Source organism: Aphelocoma coerulescens, chromosome 1 (genome assembly GCF_041296385.1).
Source record: "Aphelocoma coerulescens isolate FSJ_1873_10779 chromosome 1, UR_Acoe_1.0, whole genome shotgun sequence".
Lineage (NCBI taxonomy): Eukaryota > Metazoa > Chordata > Aves > Passeriformes > Corvidae > Aphelocoma > Aphelocoma coerulescens.
Genome location: NC_091013.1, coordinates 13,242,501 through 13,266,898, shown reverse-complemented (window position 1 = coordinate 13,266,898; position 24,398 = coordinate 13,242,501). Strand labels below are relative to the sequence as shown.

The following is a 24,398-nucleotide window of genomic DNA, read 5'->3' as shown; positions in this document are numbered from 1 at the left end:
GATAGGAGGTTGGAGAACTCAACTGTGTTGCCTGCAAATTTAGAGCCTCTTAATTTTTGCCATTGATACCTTATGTCTTTAAATTTAAAGACTCTGTAGCTGAACATCCAGAAAGTTGCATGGTTTGAGTGAACACCTTTGTGACATTGTTTGTATTCTGGTTGAGGGTGTCTGGTTCAGGTGTTTAGTGTCAGGTATAAAGATGTTTGAGAAAGTTTGTTCATGGCCATATGTATGTGGAGTGAAAGCTTGACTCCACAAAAGATAAAGGGAATGTAGCTGATTTCTCAAGGTCCAAAGATTTCATTTATTGCATAAAACTGCTTTTGAAAAAATTGTTTTCCTGTATTGATATACACTTATGTCTGTATGTTTTTTTATTACTTACTGTGGTACATACTTGATTATAAATTTGTCTAATCATGCACTTTGAAACCAAAAACATTTTACTGCATGTTATAGAAAAGCAAAATTAGTACTCAGGACAATATATGGTTCTTTTACCTGGGTGCTATATTAAAAGAAGATAGTAACTATATTTTCTATATGTTAAATCGTGCTACCTTTAGTAGTTTGAATGAAAAGAGTACTGTAAAGAGTTAGATTTGGTGATCTTTTTTCATTCTGTAACACTGTGATGTTTCAAAATGGCATCAGAGATACAAAGCTTTTTCTCACATGCATTATGACAGCAAGCATTTATTTATTATGTCACAGTATTAAAATCACCAAAAAGAAAAATACTTCCAGTAACAGAAAGCAGAATTAATATGAAGGGATAATTTTTTACAAAGTGATTATTGTTTGTAATACTAAAAAAAGTAAGAAGAAGATTGTAATCTATGTCAGAAGGGAAATGGTGAAAAAGAAACATGAAGAAAAGGGGGTCCTGGAATACTGAAATTTCTTTGGAACACCTCAAGACTTAATACTGTGTTGCACATGTATCAGAGTGTAATTTTTCTGTGCTTGTTGCATAAGGCAACTGTTTCATTGTATACTTGCCAAAAGCTATTCTTAGCTCCCAGATTTGGCCTGGGTTTGCAGTTGATGTGAATATGTCATCTTCTTGATGTTAAATGTAATTACCTCAACTCACATCTCCTACGTATGAGTCCTAAGGAGAATTTGTCTCCAAACCAGTTTAAATTATATTGATCATTAAAAGAAACACATGGAGTCATTATTTGTGAAAACCAGAGCCTATTTTATCTCCAAGATTTAAATTATTGCTGCAAATAAAATTATGTTAATTATTATACTCACTGAAGTATAATAACTGCACAGGAGACATTTCTTTTGAAATATCTTCCTGTATCCTCAACAAACAAAGGATTTCTATCAAATTCATTATGAAAATATAGTTATGCTCTTTTTTCTAAGAAATGGATGGAGGTAAGCTGTTCTTTTTATTAGGGACTAGTAAGTCATGTAGAGAATAGCATAATGGAAAATGTTTGTTTTATTCCATAGGGGACACAAAAATGGTGCATGATATATGGATAAAAATGCAGCACAAGACAAAGAAGTGTCTAAATGCAGCTTAAATTTGGTTTATTAAAATAAAAAAATACTGCCTTCCATAAAGGAGTATTACATTTTTGCCATCTCTCCATCAGAAAATTGTGGTGGTATCAACCAATCCTGATTGACATATTTCTGGAGGAGCAGGGGCAATTGAACACTTGAAACCATGGATGTTGCTGCCTTGAAAATAAGGAATGCACAAGACAGTGTTTGGAGTACATATTCCAGAAAAGAAATACCTCTTCATGTCGTGGGCAGAGCCTCCACTGGCAGTTTTCAAGTCCCTCTCTCAGCAAAGCTGCACTCACTCTGTGACCTTTGTAGTTATTTTGAGGTTGATCTCATTCTAACAATCCAACTACCAAATTTCGTGTTTCAGTCTAATGTAATTGGCTTTTGAGAACAGATTAGTCGCCTTTGACAGGCCAAAACATGACTCAGCCTTTAAAAAAAAATCTCAGCAGGATGTTCTTCTGTCCTGGCTTGTCCTTCTTCTGGGAGGGGACTGAGATGGGTGCGAGGGGCAGCTGGTCAGGTTAGGGAGCTCTTTGTTTTTATCTGGCAGAAATAGGTTTTGAAGAAGTTGATTTGATCCTGCAAGGATTACAACTGTTAAATGCATATCAAAATATTTTCCTATCTTATATTATTTAACTCAGAATATAATAATGTAATTATTTTGACATGAAAACGTTACGTACTGTAGTATTTCCACTTATCTTTAAATAGACATTTTTCACTTTGTGAGAGATGCATGCAGTAAGACAAAACAAAAAATGAATTATAAGAGGTGAGTGACAGCCTAAGCTAGTTTATTTATATTATAAAAGCAAATAATATTTGACATTAGTAGAATTTTGCAGACTTGGAATTAAAATATTTAGCTAGTTATGGTATTGTTTTATATTTCTAATGTGATGATATATATTCCATAAACTAACAGTAGGACATTTGTCAGGTTAATATTTTGATATTCTGTTATGTAGCCGTGGGAGAGGGCAAAAAAGCATTAAAGGGACCCCATGGTTTTGGTTTTTTTTGATAGAGCTGAGCTTGTAGTTTAAACATACTTAATGAAAAATAGTGGCGAGTGACCAAAACCAATATAGTTAACATACTAAGAGCATTAACTGCCATGGTTTTGAAGAGTAATGGTAAAGTATAGTAACCAGGAACATGGTGTGAAATATTTTTACTATTTCATACTTTAAATTTTGTATTGTACAGGAATTAATGGGTTTTAAATTGGTTATCATGAATGTGATGTCATGATAACTTGAGACATAATTCAGTTGTTTCAAATATTACTTAATTTAAGAGATCTAAAGTGTAGCTTCTTGGTTGGAAACAAGTGCCACATGTTTTTTGAGCACTCTCGAGGATGGTGACTCCATCATGTCTTTGGGCATCCTATTCCAGTGTTAAACCACTCTTCAAGTGAAGAAGTTTTTCCTAATATTCCACCTAAACCTCCATTGGTGCAACTTGAGGCCATTTCCCCTTGTCCTGTTGCCGGTTACCTGGGAGAAGAGGCTGACCCCTACCTGACTACAGCCTCCTTTCAGGGAATGGTAGGGAGCAGTGAGGTCTCCCCTGAGCCTCCTTTTCTCCAGGCTGAACACCCCCAGCTCCCTCAGGTGCTTCTCACAGGAGTTGTTTGCCAGCTTTGTTGCCCTTCTCTGGTCTAACAAAAAAGAGAAAGAAACAGAGGTTCTAATCTGAAGGTTTAGTTTCTGAAAGTCTGGATACAAGTTTGAAACCACTATTTCTATTTTTTTGCGTTTCTGTTCTCCAAAGATTTATCAGCTGTTTGCCAGTTTAAGCCCTATTTCAGGTACCACAACAGCTTAAAAATATTTTTCAGTGTTTCCAAAAAACAGGAACTCTGATAAAATTCAGAAATTACAATGAAGCGTCCATGCCTTTTTGAACTTTTGAATACAATCTGAAGACTTTGCTTCATTTTGGTTTATTGTATTGTTTTGGCAAATTTTGAAGGAGATAAGTATTTCAGTCAGGAGCTCCTATTTAGACAAAACATGCATTTTCTTTCTCTGTTTAGTCTATTAACATATGAGCATGTCTGTATTTTCTACCAAACACCAAAAAGTATCATTTTTGGTCTGTTACAGCATTTAACACTAGCGATTTCTCATGCATACATGTGTTCTCTGTCCTACAGTGACTGCTAAGGCTGCACTGACCCATAGGGTCAACAAATATGCTTTGTTTTAACCTGTCTCTCCAGGACCCACTTTTGCCTGTGGTGTCTGTGGGTTTTGAGGCAGCTCTGATGTGTCTGGCTGCTGCTCTCCACCCTTCTCCATTTCCAGGCATCTCTGCTGCCCTGGCAAAAACCACTCTCCTACTCATGTAGGTCCTGGGTTTGCTCAGCTCTTCCAGCATAGAATCACAGAATGGTTTGGGTTGGAAGGGATCTTGAAGATCACCTAGCTCCAGCCTCACTGCCATGGGCAGGGAACCTTCCACTGGACTAGGTTGCTCAGAGCTCCATCCAGCCCAGCCTTGAATACTTCCAGGGATGAGACATCCACAGCTTCTGTGGGCAACCTGTGGCAGTGCGTCACCAACCTCACACTAAAGAATTTCTTCCTAATATCTAATCTAAACCTACTGTCTTTGAGTTTGAACCTGTTCTCCTTTGTCCTGTCACTAAATGCTCTTGTAAAAAATCTCTCTCTATCTTTCCTGTAAGTTCCCTTTAGAGCATTCTGGTTTTCCTTCTTCCAGTTCTATTAATGGCTTTTTAAAGGGGAAATACAATCATCAGGATAGATTCTTGAGAACTAATAGGTATTCTGGGCTTTCAGGAGCCCTCATCTTTACACTTTTTTACTGAATAAAGACTGTTTAGAGATCCTTTCAAAATAGCTTTCAGTTTCCTGCTGCCATCAGCATCCAGTGTCACCTGCTGCACATTTTAGATCCGTGTCCTTCCAGGCATCGAGGTGCTGGTGCTTTACTGTCACAAAAGCCCTTGGCTGCTCTTGGGTTCAATTCCTTCACCAAAAAATAGATGTGAAAGGAAGGTGATAGTACAGTCAGACTTTGCAGAAATTTCATGAGGATAAAAGAAAGAAGGGTAAGATATAACCACAGATTACCAGAGGATAAGGTAATTTTAACATGGTAAAGCCTTACATTGCCCATTCATATGTTAGGATACCTTGCAGGTACTTGCCTGTGTGCCTCTACCCTGACTGTGGAAACAGTATTGGTGGTGCAGCATTATGCTTCAGAAATAATGTTGCACTTTGAGGGGATTTGAGTTGTTGAGGATTTTTTGTAACATAGCAATTATAAACTTCTCTTTCATGGGGAAGGAAAGGGCTGTGGGTTATTTGTTTGGTCTTTGATCCTTAAGAGACAGGTAAAGAACTTTCATCCAAATCCATGGCACTATGGCACTGTGTTGGTACTGTAATTAAGAGCCCAACAAAATATTAACACTAAAGTAACATTTTATTAGATTGCCACAGGGATTGATGTGGAATTTTTTGTTAAAGAGATTGTATTTTGTAAAGGAAATCAGAAATGCTTGTTCTGAACTACATGAGGAAAGAGCATTAGTGCAAAATAAGAATAAAGACATAAAAAGAACAGAACAGATGTGTAAAGTGAATTTGACAAAAAACAGTCCCAAAATTCTCGGTATGAAAAATGTGGGACGGAGCTCTGAGAAACAGAAACGTTGAAGGGTTTTATAGAGGCAACAGTAAATGAAACTAATTTGCAGTACAGCTGGACAGTCAAATAGTTCACTGCAAAATGTAGCCTTTATTTCTATGGGTTGTTCAAATCCGGTGTGGTGAAAATCAGGTCCTGCATTTCCAGTAGGAGCTCCCTAAACTGTGGATTTCATTACACTTGTTACCCTATGAGAAGTTTTTCTCGATTAGGGGATTGTTAAATAAGATCTGAATGTATGTATTATTGAAAACTGTTGCACAATCATAGGGCCAGCCTTAAATTGGGATTAGTGATCTCTAAAAGAATTCTAGACTTGGGTTGGTTTGAGAACAGATAATTTTGTATCATCTTGTTCTGGATGTGTACAGTGAGGACTCTGGAAAAGTATGTGTCAAAGAAGAACTTTTTCATTGTCCTTTAAACATAAAATATGATTTGGGAGGCAGTCTTTATTTGCAGAAATCAGCTGTTTTACAGATGGAGTACATCCTTCTTGGGAAGTTTCTTCAATAGTTGCAAGCTGATGTTTTTGAAATGTCTGGAGTAGGCCAGTATTTCTGTTGAATAGCGTGTTCATGAAGTCCATTATTATGATAAACCGTGTTCTTAGCATAATTCAGATTGGGATATATATACTTTGATTTTAAGAATTAAATTCTTTTCAAACTGGGAACTACAAACAGTACTCAAGAAAAAAAGTACTGTTGAACTTACACAAAAATTTTTACATTTAAAATTTTCCAACAGTGTGGGTACTTTGTGTCCCCAAGTGTGCCTAGCTAAAAGAGGCCCAAGGAATGCCTGAAGATCAAATATTTCATTATAATGCAAAGAGCAATATATCCCAATTATAAAAATAATATAAATTACCACAGTGACAGGCCTTTTATATAGTAAGAAGCCACCCATATCTTTCAGCTGATATACATTGCCTTTGATAAAAGAGAGCCAGCACTGGACTCAGCACTCCAGATGTTTCTCTCCAGGTCTGAGCAAAGGAGAAGGGTCACCTCCCTGCACCTGCTGGTGATGCTCTGGCTGATGCAGCCCTGGGTGCTGTTGCCTTCTTTCTGCAAGTGCCTGTTGCTGGTTCATGTTCAGCTTGTTGTGTACACACTTCTTACCTTGTTATATAGGTAGTTGAGTCTGTAAATACTGTGTGGAATGGGGCTTTGCAGTTCCCTTTCTGTCTCAGTAAAGCAAAGCAGGCATTCCACACCAAATATCACTGGTGGAGAAAATTCCCTGCAAAGGAGTGTGCTTCATCACTGCTCACTTTAAGGTCTCAGTTTTCAAGCATTTGTATGTGAGTTTGTCAGGCTGTGGTCCTTTGTATTTTGGGGAGAGTTAGGCAGTTCTAGGACATGGCTCAGTTGATCTCATCTCTACTAGGCTGGTGTGGATCACACATGAGAGATGCCTCCTTGTTTTGCTGATTATAAAGGAGGTCCAGGGTGGTGACTGGTTCAGATCTACACAGCAGTATTACTGGAAAAATTGTTAACATGTTAACTCTGCTAGATGCCAAATGGGAAAAATTGATGTGTACAGCACTCCAGTCACCTCGATGTTTCTCACCAAAGAATGAAAAGTAACATGAAAGTAGTTTTCTTTATCCCTCTCCAGTTACAGCCTCTGCTGGCTAAAGCAAAGTGAGAAGAGTGTGTTCTGAAATAAACCATTTCTGCATCCTAGAATAACCTGCTTTTAAAGTGTACATAGCTAATTGTAAAGACCCTGGAGAAGGCATCTCATCATGAATGCTAACCATGAGGAGACAAATCAATGTAAGTTCCACCACTCTTTCAGAAAATTCTGTCTTGCGGTCTGCAAACCAACCGGTTAAAAATCACTTTCAGAATAGAGTTCTGGCTTCTGTCACAGGAGCAGGCTGTTGTTCTGTGGTTATTTGTAGAGAAGCAGAGGTTGTAGTTCTACACTGGTACTGTTTTTAGAAGGGACAAATCTAGAGACTAAACTTCTTGTATTGGGTCGTTTGAAAATTAATTTGCAGTCCTCAAGGTGAATGGTTGTTATCTATTAATAGCTATTTTTTACCCACAAAAGATTCTAGCAGTTAAAAGCCAGCTCCATCAACCTCTGCTTTTTCACATTCAGTAAATACAGGGATTTTGATAACTCCAGACAAAGTTATCATGGGGAGGAGTTTAATATTCTACAGATCATAGCACATAATCTTTCTTCCTTCTGCTTCAATGTCAAGCATGAAAAAGGAAAATACACATTTACAAAGTTGACTTTAGAAGGGCCTTTAAAATATATTTTCTTAGAGCAGCCTCAGATAATCCATTATTTTACTTGTAGACCCCCTTTAGGGAGGGCAGAAGACAAAAGGCACTCACAGATTTGTAAGTGTATCAAGTTAGTGCACTGAGATCAAAGGCTATCTCTGCCTGAGGGACTCTGCACATTCTCTTCCAGATCAGCTGCAACATCAGGGACAGAAAAACCTACAAAGCATTTTGTTTGCTGTGTGTTCAATCTCCTGTCATCTGCTAATGCAGTCTTTGTCAGAAAGTACTTAATGTTGTGGTACCCAAGTAACCTGCTTCCTTGTTTCATGTCCATTGTTCTGCTGAATGCATATCTCCTGTATTCCCTGTTCAGGATTGCTGACTTCACAAATAGGGGATGATCTGCAAGCATGCTTCCCTCGGGGGTGGGGGGAAGAAAACAAATGTATTGGCATGCTAGTAGTGGAGCTGGTTGCATCAGTGGGACAGAGGATATTGTGTTCTTGAGGTATTAGTGGCAACTGAGCCTGTCATCTCTCACTGTTTCAGAATGGCTCGTCTTGTGTGCTCTTGAAGGGCAGGATAGAGGATACAGACTCTAGTAGATCGTATGGGTGGGGGTCTTTGAAAAGAAAGAATTTTCATCACTGTATCAGAATAGCTGCGGGTCTATATTTTATCTGCTTCTTTAGTGTCTTCTGAAGAGTTGGGAGGATTTGGGAGCAGTGCACAGGAAGAAACAGGAAAAATTGTTTAAAAAAACCATTGAAATGTTTGATGTTCATTTTCTTTTTAAATTGACCAATGTGTTAAAACTCAGTAATGCATTTCTCAGTGTTACTGCACACTAGGTTAGAGCAGGGGTGATGTTCCCAAGTGCTAAACTCTGGTGATTCTTCATTTTCTCAGCTGCTTTTCCCCAGCATGACAAGGTAAAGTTGACAGGGAGTAGTTTGTCTTCTTTACTTTGTGAAAAGATTGCTTTCCAGAAGCTGTCTCAAGTTGCTTTCCTCAACACCAGCAGTGGAACTTGAGTTACTTAATGCCTTTCCATGTGTGAATGACTAATTATTTCTTGGATTCCTTCATCTTTGATAAAGTCTAATTAAATTAAGGACCAGTAACTTAAGTTTGCCATAAATGGTTTAATTTTCCCCGGTTTATCTCATACCTGTGAAGATGAATGTAACTGGAAGTGCTCCCCTGCACTTAGTGTGCAGCACCGTGACAAGAGATAGTGTTTCAACTCTGGTCACTCCCTGTGGTGTGAGAGAGGAAAGATGTCCCTCTTTCAGTGTGTGCTGGGATGGTTCTTGCCCATCCCTTGCACTGGTAGCTTACAGAGTTTGTAAACCAACATCTGTAACCATCAGGGAGTTGGATGTTCCTGGTTCCAGAAAGCAGTGCTGAGGGACATCAGGTGAGTGTAGCACCTATAACTCATGAAGTGAGCTGTTTTCTGAGGAGGTTTGATTCTATAATGCTCATTAGGACAAGTCTGACAGGAAAAAAAGAGAAAATTTAGGACGGAGGGGAAATTAAATTTTTCTTAATTTCTGTAAAGCACAAGGTTGTATTCAAGAAGAACAATAGGTTGGTGGTTTCTTGCATTTTAATACACAGATAGATGCTGTTTACCTCTAGATGTCTCTATAGATATGGGTCCCCTGCAAGCAACTGCTGCATAATTTGATTATGTTCTTCTAGAGGATGATGAAGGACTCCTCTGCACATGGTCTGAAAGAATCCTGTGTTGGGCACCCATCCCAGAAATGTATCTAAGCAGCCACGTTCTGTGGGGTTTTTTTCTGGAATTATGTATATCACGAAGAATTATACATTTTTTGCTCCTCACAGTCAGATAAGCATTTACTTTAGGGTGAGTAGCATTTCATTAAATGGGAGGGTGCTTCAGTATAACAGGTTCCCTTTCAGATTGGAGGGAGATGCACTTTGCTTTCATCTTAATCTTTTTTTCTGGTGTTTTGGGGATCTGCTTTGCCTCCCAATCTGTAAAATACTGTGTGAAAAGTAGATGAAGGTGAAAAATGATGGTGAGTTAGATCTCCTACCTTTGAGAATGTAACAAAAGCTGATGTTAAAAAAAATGTGCTGTTATGAAATTGATATGTAGCTAACAGGCTACAGCTTAAATTGGGATAAAGCTGGCTGTTATCAAATACCTGAACAAAAAGTCATTAATAAGTTGGGCAAGTGTTCATTAAATATATAATTTTCTGTTTGTATTTCAAGACTTTTTGGATTAAATGTCTCATAAGGGGGTTGTTCTTCTAGTAAGGTTATGGGATTTTGTCATAAACAAAGTAAAGCAACAATATTTAATTTTGGTCACGTGCTTCATCCAAAACTAGATCACAATGGCGTTTTTCTTTTGTTTATAGTTGATCTTCTGTGCCAGCACCAGATGCTTTAGTCTGTTGTCATCTCTGCTGTTTCAGTGACTGTTTTTGACAGAGCAATTTGCTTTCAGGTGTCTTGTTTTACTTTTGTGTATGTTGTCCGTATGCCTGATGTTATGGGAAAGTAATTTCCTCAAATCGGTGGTGGTAATGATTTGAGTAAGTAAATGGCAATTGAAATCCAAGTCTTCCAACAGCACTGATGTGCTGATACACAAGGTCGTCATTCTCCAGAAAAGGCTTGTCTACCAGTCATCTCCTGTTACAATTGAAGCTGTGTTTTGGATAATTCTGCTGGATTTGAAATTCTTTCAAAAATTTCCTTTCATGAAGATGCTAATTAATGACTGAATGGATGCAGTCTGGTATGGTGCTGTTCTATTTGTAAGTTAGTTTCAGTCTCATTAATCAGAATTGGTTTCGGTAGCTTCTGGAAAAATTTTCTCAGCCAGAGAAATCTGTGGGGCCTCCAGGACCAAAACACACAAAGTTAGAGCATGGCAAGCATGACAGATGTGATAGATAAGACAACATTGCTCTCAGTATTTTTTGGGTGGGAAGTAATGAATCTGTATATTTTTAATTACATGGGAGCTTGTTCTGCTTTTGAAAGTGTGTATTCTTTGCATATGACAGGCTTTATACAAAGGTACTAGTAATCTGTGTACTTATTCTAGTGCAGCCAAATATGCATATTTAATATTAGCAAGAACTCATAAAATCCAGTTAAATATGAAATACAGTTGAAAAACATCATAAACAGCAGTCAGACCTTTGAAGTGGAGTTACAATGGGTTATTGCTGTTAGTGGACCACCTGACTGCACCTTTTTATTAGAGATTTGGCCTTTCTGTTTGAATATTCTGGCTTTTGTGGGTTTAAGCAATAACTTGATGTGTAAGATGCTCTTACTAGGAGAATTCCTTTCTACTCTTCTAATAGTACATGGCTTCAACTGATTTTGAATATTTTAAGAGTTTCTGGTTCTGTAAAAACTGATTAATTGCTTTTGAAAGCAGGCCATGTTACCAGCTCTTGATAGGTCTGCTTACATCTCTTTTCAGTGTTTTCGTGAACAACTGATCAAATTATATTCGTCACTCTTGGCTTGTGGTGATTTTAAATTGAAATGGAATGTATTAAAGCAGCCAACCACGCTGATTATATTGCAAGCCTCATTTAATTTTGTACATTCACCCATTATCATGAAAAGCAGGATTTTTTTTAAATGCATGATTGTGACTGTACCTTTAGCATCTCCAGAGGTCGTCTGTAATCGATGCATAATTTATTAGTGTTAGATACCTGATTTCTGAAAGCAAGTTCCACAATGTTACATATACATTAAAGGTGGAGAGCAAAAAAATCAAATTGTTATCATTTCACTGATATGCTGTTCTTGATACTGTCCAAGTCCTTACTGGTCAGTTTAGGCTCCTGCATGGAAACATTTGTATGCAATTGGTCAGTTGTTTTCTTTAGATCACAGAACTGTCCGCTCCGAGGCACTGGAGCATACATGAGACAGTATCATAGAATCACAGAATGGCTTGGGTTGGAAAGGACCCTAAAGATCACCTCATTCCAGCCCCCCTGCCATGGGCAGGGATGCCACCCACTCAATCAGATTGCTCAGAGCCCCATCTGGCCTGATCACTGCCAGGGCTGGGGTGTGTAGATATGGCAGTGTGTTGTTATGAAGGTGTTCTGCCAGGTTATCAGATGACAGTATTTTCCTGCAGTGTTCACAGTAATAAAATATGTTTCTTAAAGCTGTTCCTTCTGTTTTATTAACGGGCACTTTCTTACAATGTATGAGAAGCTGGGTAGAATCTTCTAGTTGAAAGTCAATTGAAATGCAGACAGAATAAATTTTTACACAAACTCCCTGTATCCCTCTCCTTACCATTATCTTTGAAAAGAAATCTGTGATTTCCCCATACTTGCTCAGATGTAAATGTCCTGGAAGTTAACATTCTGAATATTTGGTGTTTGCAAAGTGGTTAAATTCACATTTCATAATCATTTTTTTTAGGTTTGTGCATAGCTTAATGCAAAAGAATAGTACTTACACAGTAGCTTTCAACATGGATTCTTGTATCATTTTTGAAAAATGTTGCATAGGCTTTTAATGTAATTTATGCACAGAAAAAATTATTATTTATTCCAGCATTTTGAAAATATTTTACAGTGCTGTGTCATTCTGTGTATGACTATTTCCCTTTCTAGAAACCCTTTGGGAAAGCAGTAGGTACACCTTAGTGCCCAGATAGCAGCTACTAATCTGGGGGAAAATGAAGGCATCAGTCCCTGGGTCTGGCTGTGGATGTCACCAGCACTGGGTGAGGCTGGAATTAGCTTGGGCCCTTTGATTTACCAGTACCCAGCTGGATCTGAAGCAAATGTTTCCTGTGATAACCTAGTCTGAATTGGTTTCATGCCAACTCGCAACAGTTTAAAATTAACATTAGTTAGCATTTTCCTTTTGATTTGAGTAAGTAAACATTTTTATACCTTTTGAAGAAAAGACACTGCAGTGGCTTCTGTGGCTAAAAGATAACAGTTAAACTCTCAAAAGTGTTTAGTTTTGTTCCTCCAGGAGATCAAGAAATAAAAGCAAAGAGAGGTTATTATAGAATACTGGTTTGCAAAGACTGGTTATACGTGTTTTTACATACATAAACAAAGCAACTGTAGCCTTTGTATGGTCCCCACAGCAGCAGTTGCAAGATGTTCCAGTTCTCCTGAATAACTTCAGTGTCTGCAGTGGGTTTTTGTGGTTATCTGTCAGTTGTCTCCATAGATGTTATGGCTTAGATTTTGTCATTAGACTTCAAGTCCAGTTGCACTCAAAATCTTTACTTAGCTATTTAATATAAATTTGTTCTCAGAATAAATTGTATCAGTGGCATATATGACATATCTGGATGTTGTTTACTGGCTTCTTTGTAATCTTGCTTTGTATTTTTCTTATTTTAAAGTCTGATTTGTTAAGAAATGGTCAAGAAGATGAGCTGGATGAACTTACAATCATTTGCAGAAACAGACTTAATAATGCAAAGGGCACTAGCCAGTACAGTAGTGTAAACTATTTCTTAACGTAAGAAAGAACTTCCTCATCCAGCTCTGTGTCAGAAAGGTGCTCCCAGGACAAAGGAATTATGTCCATTTTAAATGTGCATATTAAATGCCTTGAGCAAAACTTTCATCAAAGTGTCCCTCACACTGCCAAGTGTCTTTATGGAATGCACCTCTCTGTCTGTGTGGATTTTGGGAAGCTGTTGCCAATATCAAACTAACGCCACAATATTTACTAAAATCTAAATAACTTTATTAACCAATTCTCAGCACTGATTCTGAGGCTTTTCCATTGGCCCAAAGTGTTTGTGTTTGTTTCTAAATACAATGATTCTATATATTTGTATATTTTTAAATAATTTCAATGTTTCTTCTGTTTAAATGAGTTTCAGCAACAGTAGTTTTCTGTGAGGATGAAGTTCTAATTGTTACTGTCACAGAAACTTTGCAATTAAACACAGAAATATTATTTTCTTCAGTGTCACAAATCCAGAGCATTACTAAGAAGACACTGGGGTCTGTAATCTGCAGAGCGATAGATTTGTCTGACAGAGTGGGCTCCAAAGTTCCTTTTCCTGCTCATTTCCTACCATCTAAATTGTGGAGTGCTTAGTCACCTGAACCTGTGATTGTGTAGTGGATTATGTGTTCTAAAAGCCATTATAGCTGTGAATAGTACCTGGTATTGTCAAAAGACCTTCACAGTTTAAGTCTCATGAAAAAAAGCTGTATTTGTATTGGTGGAGACAATTTCACTAGGCACAACATGTTTACATCTTCCCCTCGGAGCAAAACTGAGTTAAAAGGGTGATCTCTAACAAATTATATCTTCACTGAACTTTGACATCCGCCTTAACCCTTAGGTTTTTCCTTCCCATGTGGTAAGAGATGACATTCATTATGTGTACCCTACTGCAGCTTGCCCATTTCATTGTCTCTAAAGTAGTGTCTTACTGAAGATGTAATTGCAGTAAAAGGTGGGTATTGGAAACTTTCAGCATTAACATCTCAATTTTCCTCAGACTGAATTTTCCTGACACACTTTTTGAGTGTGCAAGTTAGGCCTTATCCAATGTGGCTGTATCCTCTCAATGGTTGGTTTTACTGCCTGTGGTGAAGAAGGCTGTACCATAAAGAGTGGTAGACAGATTGTCTTGTTCTAGGGTGAGTGCCCTGTTGGTGTGTGGCTGATGGTGTTCAACCTCCTCTGTTCAGGTGGGGAGCACCGAGACTGGTAGGCAGAAACCCATGTGTAACTCACTAAACGAGATAGTGCTAAATGCTTAGAGTTCTTTTTAGATTTTTGCAGTAAATCTTCATTGTTCTCATTTTTGTCTTTTTAATGACAGCCACGGCAACACCTAGTCATTCAGTACATTGTTGGTGTAAATTCTGTGTCAAGTGAAAGCAAGGTGGAGCAGCAGATTCTTCATTAAATTTAATTGTAAGCTTTTTGATTCAACTTTCAAGAAATTTAGCAGTTTTTTAATCTTGGTTTTGGTTTTATCTTGGTTTTGCACATCTCATTTGAAATGTGCAGGTGACTTCTATCGTGTGCTAGATACTTGGTTGCACTATTGCTATCAAAATTGAATTTACCAGTTTCGGCAAAACTAAGATGAACACCTGCTTTAACTACAGATGTAAATTCTTAGTTTCAAGATCCAGGTCTTCCACTATATTCTTTCCTCCCTCTCTGAAAGACGAGTGGAGCTTTCACCCTTAAAGACTTGTGAGCTTTTGATGAGAATGAACATTGCCCAAATTTAAATAGTATTCAAAATGTTGAAGTGCCTCACATGACTTACAGCAACTCTGACTTGAGCATCTTCAGCAGTTGAAGAGGAATATTTTATGCCATCAAAAATACAGATGCCAGCAGAGGCATCTCTGAAACAAAAATTGGAAATGTGGTATATTGTTTACCTCTTCTGTCAGAAGACTTGATTTCACATCAGTAGTTATTATTTGTATTCTGCTGCTGTCTAGAGGTTGGGTGCACCACAAATAGACAATCTTTAAGACCATTCCTGCCTATAGAATTTGTAGTGCAAGAGAAACAGTAGGTCAGAGGAGGAGGTGCTGTCCAACATGTTCTACAGACAAAAAATGAAGCCTCAATAAAGCAGCTGGTCTGGTATGATGCTGGAACGTGGTGGCAAAGCAGAGTGTAGCACCTTGATCTTCTGAATGAAGATTCAGTGCTCAGCAGCTGTAAAAGCAGCATGAATAGTCTGTCCTTTTTGTGTTTCCCTGATGATGCAGATAAAGCAGGAAACTGATAGTGTCTTCCAGATAAGGATAAATATAATCAGTTTCATGAGCATTTGCAGAAGAGAGGTTTATATTAAGCTTTAATAAGTGCAAAGAACTGTGAATGCTTTTAGTCGAGCATTGCTAGCAGGTATCTTAATTAAATTTTTTCTAATTTATTCTCTGGGTTTTGTACATTCCTTGGCTTGTCTTGATTGTCTTGACTTTGCTCAGTTCTGTTTTCTGATATTGCAGGGGCTTTCTGTTTATTTGCTTCTCTGTTTTTAGACTTCTTCCCACTTGATCTTGATTTTGAACCAATGCATCTCTAAACTGGCTTTTTCAAGCAAATGCTTTCCAGTATTTTCATCTTTGTGGGCTCATAGAATCATTAAGGTTGGAAAAGACCTCCAAGATGGTCAAGTCCAACCTTTAACCAAACACTACCATGCCAGCTAAACCATAGCACTAAGTGCCATGTCCAGTTGTTTCTTAAACAGCTCTAGCAATGGTGACTCCACCAGCTCCCTGGGCAGCCTGTTCCAATGTCTAATCCCCTTTTCTGTGAAGAAATTCCTCCTAATGTCCAACCTAAACCTCTCCTGGTGCAGCTTAAGACTCTTCTCTTGTCATGTCGCTGATTGCTTGCTTGCAGAGTCAAAAGCTCTGCAAAGCTGAGTCTCATTTTGAACAGGCTTGCATAACCCAGTGCATTTTAGTTCTGTTACTCTACAAAGGACTGCTTAATCTGGGTTTGCAACTGCTTAACCTAAGGAAAATCAGTTTTGGGCTTACTGGATTGTTCATCTTTTATTGCCATCTCATTTTTGCAAGATGATGAGCTATTTTCCAAAAGGAAAAATAGACTGATGATTGTAAAACAGAACTGAGAAATTCAGTAAGTATTTTTTTCTGTTATAAAATAGTTCACTGATAAACAGGAGAAAGAGGATGCAAGGCCAGTTACACATCTTGGGGAAATGAATGTCTTCTGACTCTGCCATAATAATATTTCCTCCTTCCTCATTTCTTCTAAGCAAATATACTCGGGGTACTCTTCAGTGATAGTATATATAAAGGATATCCTCCAAAAAGAGATTGGCAGGTTTAATTTGTTTGATGTGTGCAATCACAGTCCATGTTAAATTTGAAATGCTTGTCCAATCAAGGGTTCAATATAGAAAAGAGGCAGTAACAAGCATGCTGTACGCTGTAATAAAGAAATCTGTTGATTGAAAACAGTTTGTATATTTTGGAAATGATAGGGAATGTAATTGGTAAGAAAGAAAAGAACAGGGCTTCATAAATAATAGGAAATAGAGCATATTTTTTCCACTGATAATACTAACTCAATTTAACAATATTCTGGTACTGAATTTTCCTGTTCAGTAAAATAGGTCTGGTAGATCTTCCAGTACTCTAAATTTCATGATTAATGGAAGGAGCTCTTTTATTTTGATGGTGCCAACTTCAATGTGTTAAATTTCAGCTATAATGACCCTCTCTTTTTCTCTCATCCCTTTTTTCCCCTCTGTCTCCTAACCCTTAGAAGTGTATATGAAGAAGAAGAGGATTTGGCAGATGAGCTTTTCAGGCAGACTTGACTTTTTTAAAATACAGCTCTCAGAGTGCTTTTATAAACTTTCAAAGGATATTTGGTAGACTAGATAAGATGAAAAGACCTTGATGAGCCAGGCTAACTTCATTATGTCTTACAAACTTCAATAATTCTAAATCTAATCATAGTTAAAGCCCAGGACCAGTTCAGCAATTCACCCTTGCTCTGCACCGAACCTTCCATATAGTCTTTCTTTTTTCACTGCAGTTCACTGACAAGAACTGTTTCTATTTATGGAGCAATAAGTACTTGAAGAGACTTTTAGCATATGGATTGTATCTATGCAGTGTTACAACTCTACCAGTGTTGAAAATAGCTTTATTTCGTGTCATTAAATTTCTGAGGATCAGACCGCTGTTCTGTTTCTTATGTTTTGTGTGAACATGTGTGTAAGCTTATATTAGGGTATTAATATATATTTCTCAAAAGAATGTGTTAAATGGACATATAGCTGCAGCTGTTTATGCAGTAATTGTTATGGTACTTTAGAACTCTTATAAGCCAGGAGGAGGAAGTACTTGAGAGTCAAAGCTAGGAAATAATGTAGCTAACTGCAGTTTTATGTGGGAAAGATTCATTATTGTTAAGTTTCTCAATCATTTTACTTTATGTTTTGCATTGAGATAATATGTTAGTCATTGTGTTATATGAGGATAACCGATATTTGGAGATAAAATTATACCTAAGTGGTCATGGTAGTTGTGGGGAATATAATGTGTCAGGCTGAATTTTTGTTCAAGTATTCTCATCTAATGATCATAAATATTATGACATTTTGAAGAAGTGCTCTTAAGACTAAAAAAAAGCAAAAGTGTGAAGGTGTCCCTATTAGTTTGAGCAGTTGGGCTATATCAGACTCTGTGCTCAGGGAGGAGGGACAGATTCCCAGGAGGTGTTTGGTGTCTGCAGAGCGGTGGCCACTGTGGGTGACTCCAACAGGAGCTGGTGCTTGGTCTTAGAAAGTCAGCTCACATAAAGATATACAGAGATGATGTGATAATCCCTACCAAAATTCAGAATGAAATAACATCAGTTTTGAGGCATTTAAAATTACTGCACACTCTGTGGGCTCATTGACTTTACAGGCTCATTTGCTCTTGTGCTCAAATAATATTTGAGTCTTCTTTTATTGAGGTTTTGGGTTCAACACTTCCCTCCCCAGAACCGATCCAGTAAAAATTCCATAAAAGCATGCACATTCGAGGCTTCATTGTTTCTCAAGAACTTCAGGCTAAATCTTGGGGCCTCATCAGATGTTTGTTCGGTAAAACCCGTGATTCAGAATAAAGATGATTTTTACATAAACCTGAAGTGTAGAAATTATAATAAATGTGATTTTACAGTGAGTAATGAGCAAAAAGCAATCTGTTTTTTAGTCACAAGTTTTTAACCAGGTATCAGCAGGGTTGGAATGTTGCTACTGGTTGAGAAATTATCATAGAAGGCTGTCACTCAAAACAGTACTTTGAAGGCTCTATTGAAACCCTGTAGATACTGGGGATTTCTCTCTGAGGGGTAGTTGTTTTCTTATAATCAGAAAGTGCAATTTAAAATCTGCATTAATACATTCAGACTAAACCTTTGAATATTGTAGCCTGCTGCTAGTTAACTGACTCATTTCTAGTCACAGTGTTAAAATACATTAAAAGGAATTGTTAGTATGTCTAGTAAAATAGCTGTTTCCATTATCTTTGCTCTTTCTATGTATGTGTTTTAAGAGAGACATTCTTACTCTGTGTATTTTGATGTCAACAGTTCTACTCTTAAATGATGGACAACAAGTTAACAACATAAAATGGGTGTTGACAGTTCTTGAAAATGAAATAATGTTTGATGTAACCTCAAGTTTCTCTCTGAACTTTGACCAAACAATAAAAAACCTGAAAAAGGAGGGGCCCTGTGCTATCAAGCACAGAATTGCACAGGAAAAAAAAATTAAATAGTGAGGAAGAAGTCTGGGTTCTCTTGCATGATATTTAGCAGCAATGGTAAGAAGAGGGATGTTTCTTTCTTTGTGTAATGTGCAGTAGTTACAATAAACACAAGATTTCCAAATCTCAGAGGACTCTCTTGACAGTTGCTTGATAACAGCTTTTTTCACTCCATAGTTTTGACAGTTTGTATGTGTTGCCATATCTAGTGTAAACTAAAACATCACTGTCATTCTGTTTTTCTTTCTTATGTGGCTTCCTTTTCTTTATTTTTTTTTCTGTCTTCAGCATAATGAAAAACATGGGCTTTTAATTTGTCGACTTCAGTGAGACAAGTTGTGTGTGGAGAGTGGCATGTGTTTGAGTTTTGAAATCTTCAGATTGAAAAGCTTTTTTTTTTTTGCCTTTTTTTTTTACCTTTTTCTTTAAAAGTGTATGTGTTTGTGTCCTAATTCTGGCCTGGCCTGTCAGCATGCACCAGTCAGTACGTGTGAGTGTATGTGTGTGGGAGATACAAAAACACAGGACACAGGATACATCCATGTTCACCCTGGCACTGCACATTTTTGTTGTAGGCTTCCTTTCTTATTCCCACAGAGGTCCACGGAACTGCAGCCTATGTATTAGCATGTCTTGCCAACCTGGTGTCCTTTGCTTCCTTTCTGTCCTGTCTTTCTGAATTGCATCGATGATGATATTGGAGCAGTGCACTGTTTCAGAAGAGCTGCTGGGAGGTGAATGTTGCAGGGAGGGACTTGAGGGATGCCTGTTCAGGAGAGGCCAGCCAGCTCTGGGGGTACCCTGGTTTCTGCAGCCACTGCTCAGCTGTTCTGGTTTACCACAGTTAGATTTCTCCCTGGATAAGTGATAGCTTTATTTAACCTTTTGGGGGGGGGGGGGGGGGGGGGGGTGCTGTCCGATCTTTCTAAGGTTATTTTGTCATCAAACCAAATTTGCTTTAGCACAGCAAAGTGCCCAGTGTCGTCATCTGGCATGTTACAGACAAATTCCAATTACTTTTCTGCTTCGAGCTATTGTTAAACACTATGAGCTAGCTGACAGTAAAATTATAAATACAGGTGTTGTCACACTACACTATAATCAGAATTTTAATTTGAATTTTCATTTGTAAAGCCTTTTTTTAACATGAAAATAGGAATAGAATTAGTTTTATTGACAGTAAAAAGACATTTTGAAAGCTTCCTAAATCATTACCTGTATTTAGTTGTGGGAAAAAATTGTATATGTCCGTATAAAAAGAAGAGTTTTATTATCACATATTTACTCATTATATTTAGTGGTAAATAAAACTAGGAAGATGTGTTTGACAAATGATTGGCGTAACTCAGTACATTTTCACTTCATCAGAACAATAGACAGACATAAATATATATTTGCTTTTGTTTTGCTCTGATATTACTAATGCAAGCCTGGGATAAAATCTCCAAGCAAATTAAGTAGTGCCTGTTGAGTCTGCCTGCAGTGCTAAACTTTTTATTTTTGCAATTTTCTCTTCTTACACAGATTCATCATTCTTTGCTTTCTTTCTTCCCTTTTTTTTTAGTCTCCTTCTTTTTCTTTGCTTGGTGGTTGGAGTGGTTCCCCCTTCTCAAGACCCTTTTTTTTTTTCCTCAAGGCATTTAGTGTCGTGTCTGCCAGATTTCAGTGATGAGCAGCGAATTGCTTTTAAAGTGGGCATTATGCCAGTTCAGCAGCACAATGGAAAACCAATCTTCCACCATTCTACTTTTGATGCTGTTATTGTAGCATTTTAGATAACTGCTGCCACAAAAAAAGATGTGCTCAATTGCTACCAGTTAGTCAAGTTAAATCCAGAGTAGCATTAAAATTACTCTGAAAACTGTTTGTCAGAGGTCATGTGTTGTCTGTGGCTACAGCGCATAGGATAGATGTTCTGTGCTGTGTGGGGTTTTTTCTTTTTGCGTTGTTATTATTACTGTGACTGACCAGCTCTCTAAATAGCCCTTCACTACCTGTTTACTTATTGTCTTCACCTCACTGCTGAAAATACGTGTCGAACAGAAATGTTGAAAAGTTTCTCTAAAGTGCTGGAAATAGCAGGGGAGTGAGTTGTTCAGGGTGCTACAGTTTGTACGGTGTGAAACAAAAAAAAAAGAAAAAAGAGGGGCAGAGCAAGAGCATAATTCTCTGGTTTCTGTAGCAAGATTACTGTTTTCATCTTTTTATCTTCACTTTTCAACCACTGAGTTCACTTTTCTATTTTTTTTTAATAGCACAAATGGAATTTATCCGCTTTCTCGCTCTCTTCCCCTTCAACTCCTCCTCTTCCTCTTTATTCCCCTGGCTTTGCTTGTGAATGAAAGGGTCCGTTACTCCCACTGCAGGACAGATGGCAGTTGTGAAGCAGGGATTATAGCACTAGGTGACTTCTAAATCAGTTGTTTTCTACTAAAACACAAACAGGAAGATTATTTATGGGTGGTGGGAATTAAAAGAGCAAGGATATTTTACTCGCCTCTGGCTGAGTCCTTTTTTTATGAATAATACAATACCCCCACAGCCTGAATACTTGTTTCACTTGCTTGCATCCCTGAAAAATGTATGTTATGCTGTATTATGTTCTGGTCATTTTTAACAGGGAAGCAGCCTTCTGCATCTGTCAGTAGGTAGCACCACTGTGGAGTGTAGGACTGCAGATTGCAGCCCCCAGCAACTCTTGTGGGACAGTGAAAGAGCTGATTCAGCTGTGAATTTCAGCCTTGAACTTAGGCATCTAAACAACACACACAGCTTTCAAAGGACTTAATATTTGTAGCCTGGTAAGTGTGGTAGCCCTACAGTGGTCCATGGTGAAGGTGAGGAAATATATTTAGGCATTAGGTAGGCAGCACTGGTGGTACACCTTTGAAATTCTTCCCCTTGATCCACAAGTTGTTCTTTTTCTATGCGACTGGAGTGGTGTCTGTCTCATGGTAACACCTTCCGCTAGAATTTGCTAATATTTATGAAGTTCTTTAAAATCTCCCAATAGGTGGCAGTGTGGAAGTGCACACTTGTCACAATTAGGCGTTTTTAGTATCCTCCTTCAAGATAGGCATTTCCCTACAGGTTTGGTGGCACTTTAGCCATTGAGGGTTTGCTGCTTTAAAAGTAGAAATGTTGTGGACTCTTAGATTTTTCCATCAAGGTAGCCTCTTGGTGGTGCAAATAGGTCACTTATAGTTGTTGCAGCTAAGACCTGTGAGTCAGGGACACTGTTCTCTCCAGTGTTTTTATCAGAGCTGTGTCCATGCTGGGTAAATACCTCGTGAAAGAGAATACCTTTGAATGATTGTTATGGAAACTGAATGACTGGGAAAGTGAAGAAGTGTGCTTGTCCCTGGAGTTCAGGGGGAAAAAAAAGCAGGTCCATCTCCCTCAGGGAAGTAAAACTATGTCCACCAGGCAACATGATTGAAAAGTTAAAGTGCAAAGCACCTAAGTGATACTGACACACACACCATTTATTATGTAGGTAACCTTAATAATAGTGATTTAAAAAGCAAGGTGAGCACTAGATGAGTTCTCAAGATAAAAATGGAGTGTAACTCCATGAGAAACACTTAATACTTAAGGTAATTATAATTATATATAAATTTTAAAGATGCCCTTTTTTGGTTTTGTTTTTCTCTTTCCTTTTTAAAGTAGAATTTCAGTTTTGCAGGGTTGGGTTTTTTGTTTTTTTTTTTTTTTTTCACGAGCTTCCTTGTTTTTTGATGACACATCAACAGAACTGTCTACCAGGAAACTTGCAGGATCCAACTACATGAATTTGCATAGTCTCTGTATGTAAATGATTTCTCAGAAAGACCTGTAGAAATTGTGTCCACTAAAGTCAAGTCTTACATGTAGCTAGTGCAGAAAACCAGGTACATGAATTAAGAACAGAAGGAAACAGAAACCTCTGGAATGTATTTCTGCATTTAATATTTTTGCAGATGGGAGAGAAACTTGAATCCTTTGGGGTGTTGTTTTGTAGTTATTTATATGCATGGCACAAAGTTTTTCTCTCTTCTTGGCCTATATTTTGGAGATACGACATGGAAAACTGTCACATGCACTTGGTTAAATGCAGTGGAATTCCTCACTAAAGAGCCACCTACAGGAAACAATACAGGAAGCATACTCAGTGCAGCAATTTCGGGGCTAATATCTTTTTCAACCAAGGAAGAGGGAGGGAACTGGCTCTTGAATGGGACAAAAAAAAGCCCCTTATTTTTGCAGATCTCACTCTTATTATTCAGTTTCCCAGAAAATATTTAACACAAGGCAAGCTTTCTAGGAAGAAAATGTAAAAGTAAGGATTGAGATGCCTACAAAGTGCTTAAAAAGTATTAGAACAAAATGGTATTTTAGGCTGTGGAATCATCTATTTGTTTTTTTAAGAAGGAAAATTAATTGGGGTGACTATTAGGGCTCCTTGAGGAGAAAACATTAAGTTGAACTGAACGCAGTTTAAATAAGGACTAGTTAAGCTGGAGCTTGACCCTCATCCACTTCTTTTCTTTTCAATTTGAGTGGAACACCAGAGAATAGCTTATAACAAGATACTGGCTTTATATTGAAGACAACCATTTATAAGTATATACTGATGTTGTCACCTTTGAATTTTCAGCCTTAAGTATATGTACTCTTAGTAACATTAATGGAGTAATTTGAAATTTTGAAAGCACGTGCTTTTCAGTATAAGTGATCCATATGGACTGGTCTGGAAGAAGTTCCAGATTACAGTTCTCTGGCGAATTGCTTCTCTGCTCAGTCATTTTTGTCTTAGTGCCCAAGATCAAACCCTTCAGAGTAGGCAACAAAACGTACAGAATGGTTTTTAGAGCCTCTCTAAAAACTCCTTTTCTGTGAAGAAGCCTACGTATTATTCTGAAAGTATTGCAAGCGTTTCAACTTCTGCCTATTTCACTTTCTTTATCTCGTTTTTTTTTCATTTAAGTTCTTCAATTTCAAAGTTGAAAAACTCTATTAAATCCAAGTTAAACTGTAAATCTGAGAGACAGGCAACTTAAAATGTTTATATTCCATGCTATAACTGCTTCATGTTCATACGTGGCAGTTGTTCAAGTGTGAGTTGTTTCTTAGCTCCTGGTGGTAATCCAGTTACTTCTGGTATTTTGTTGAGGATTATCTTGTCTGAAGGGCTGTGGCTTCATTCTTTACTTACCACTTCTAACTGCTAGGTCAAACTAGAGAAAGATAGAGTGTAGTTTAAAAAATATATATTATAAAAAGACCAAAACCTGTACATTCTATTGGAGAGTTACTTTAAAAAAAGAAAAAAGGTATGAGAGCAGTATCTGCTGCTCTGATAAGGAAGTTTGTCTGAATCTGTCTATCTATGTACACATTTAAACATTTTGGTTTAGTGCCTCCAGCACTACATTAAGAATCAAATTTAACTATAGGAAAAAAACCCAGAAAATTTCTTTGCAGGGCCACTGGATGAGCTAAAGCTGTGGAAGACTGCGATCAGAATTTGACCCTAAAGGCAGTGCTTGAAAATCCTAACTCTAACAAAAATATTAATTTGTGTGTATTATTCAGCCATTATTTGCACTGTGTGTGGGCTGGATCT

General features: G+C 37.7%; 1 protein-coding gene across 5 annotated transcripts in view; it reads left to right on the top strand.

Moving 5' to 3' along the window:
* The window catches only part of POLA1 (DNA polymerase alpha 1, catalytic subunit), a 188,026-nt gene that overhangs the window by 153,400 nt on the left and 10,228 nt on the right, over nucleotides 1-24,398 (top strand). The gene's annotated exons all lie outside the window — the stretch shown is intronic.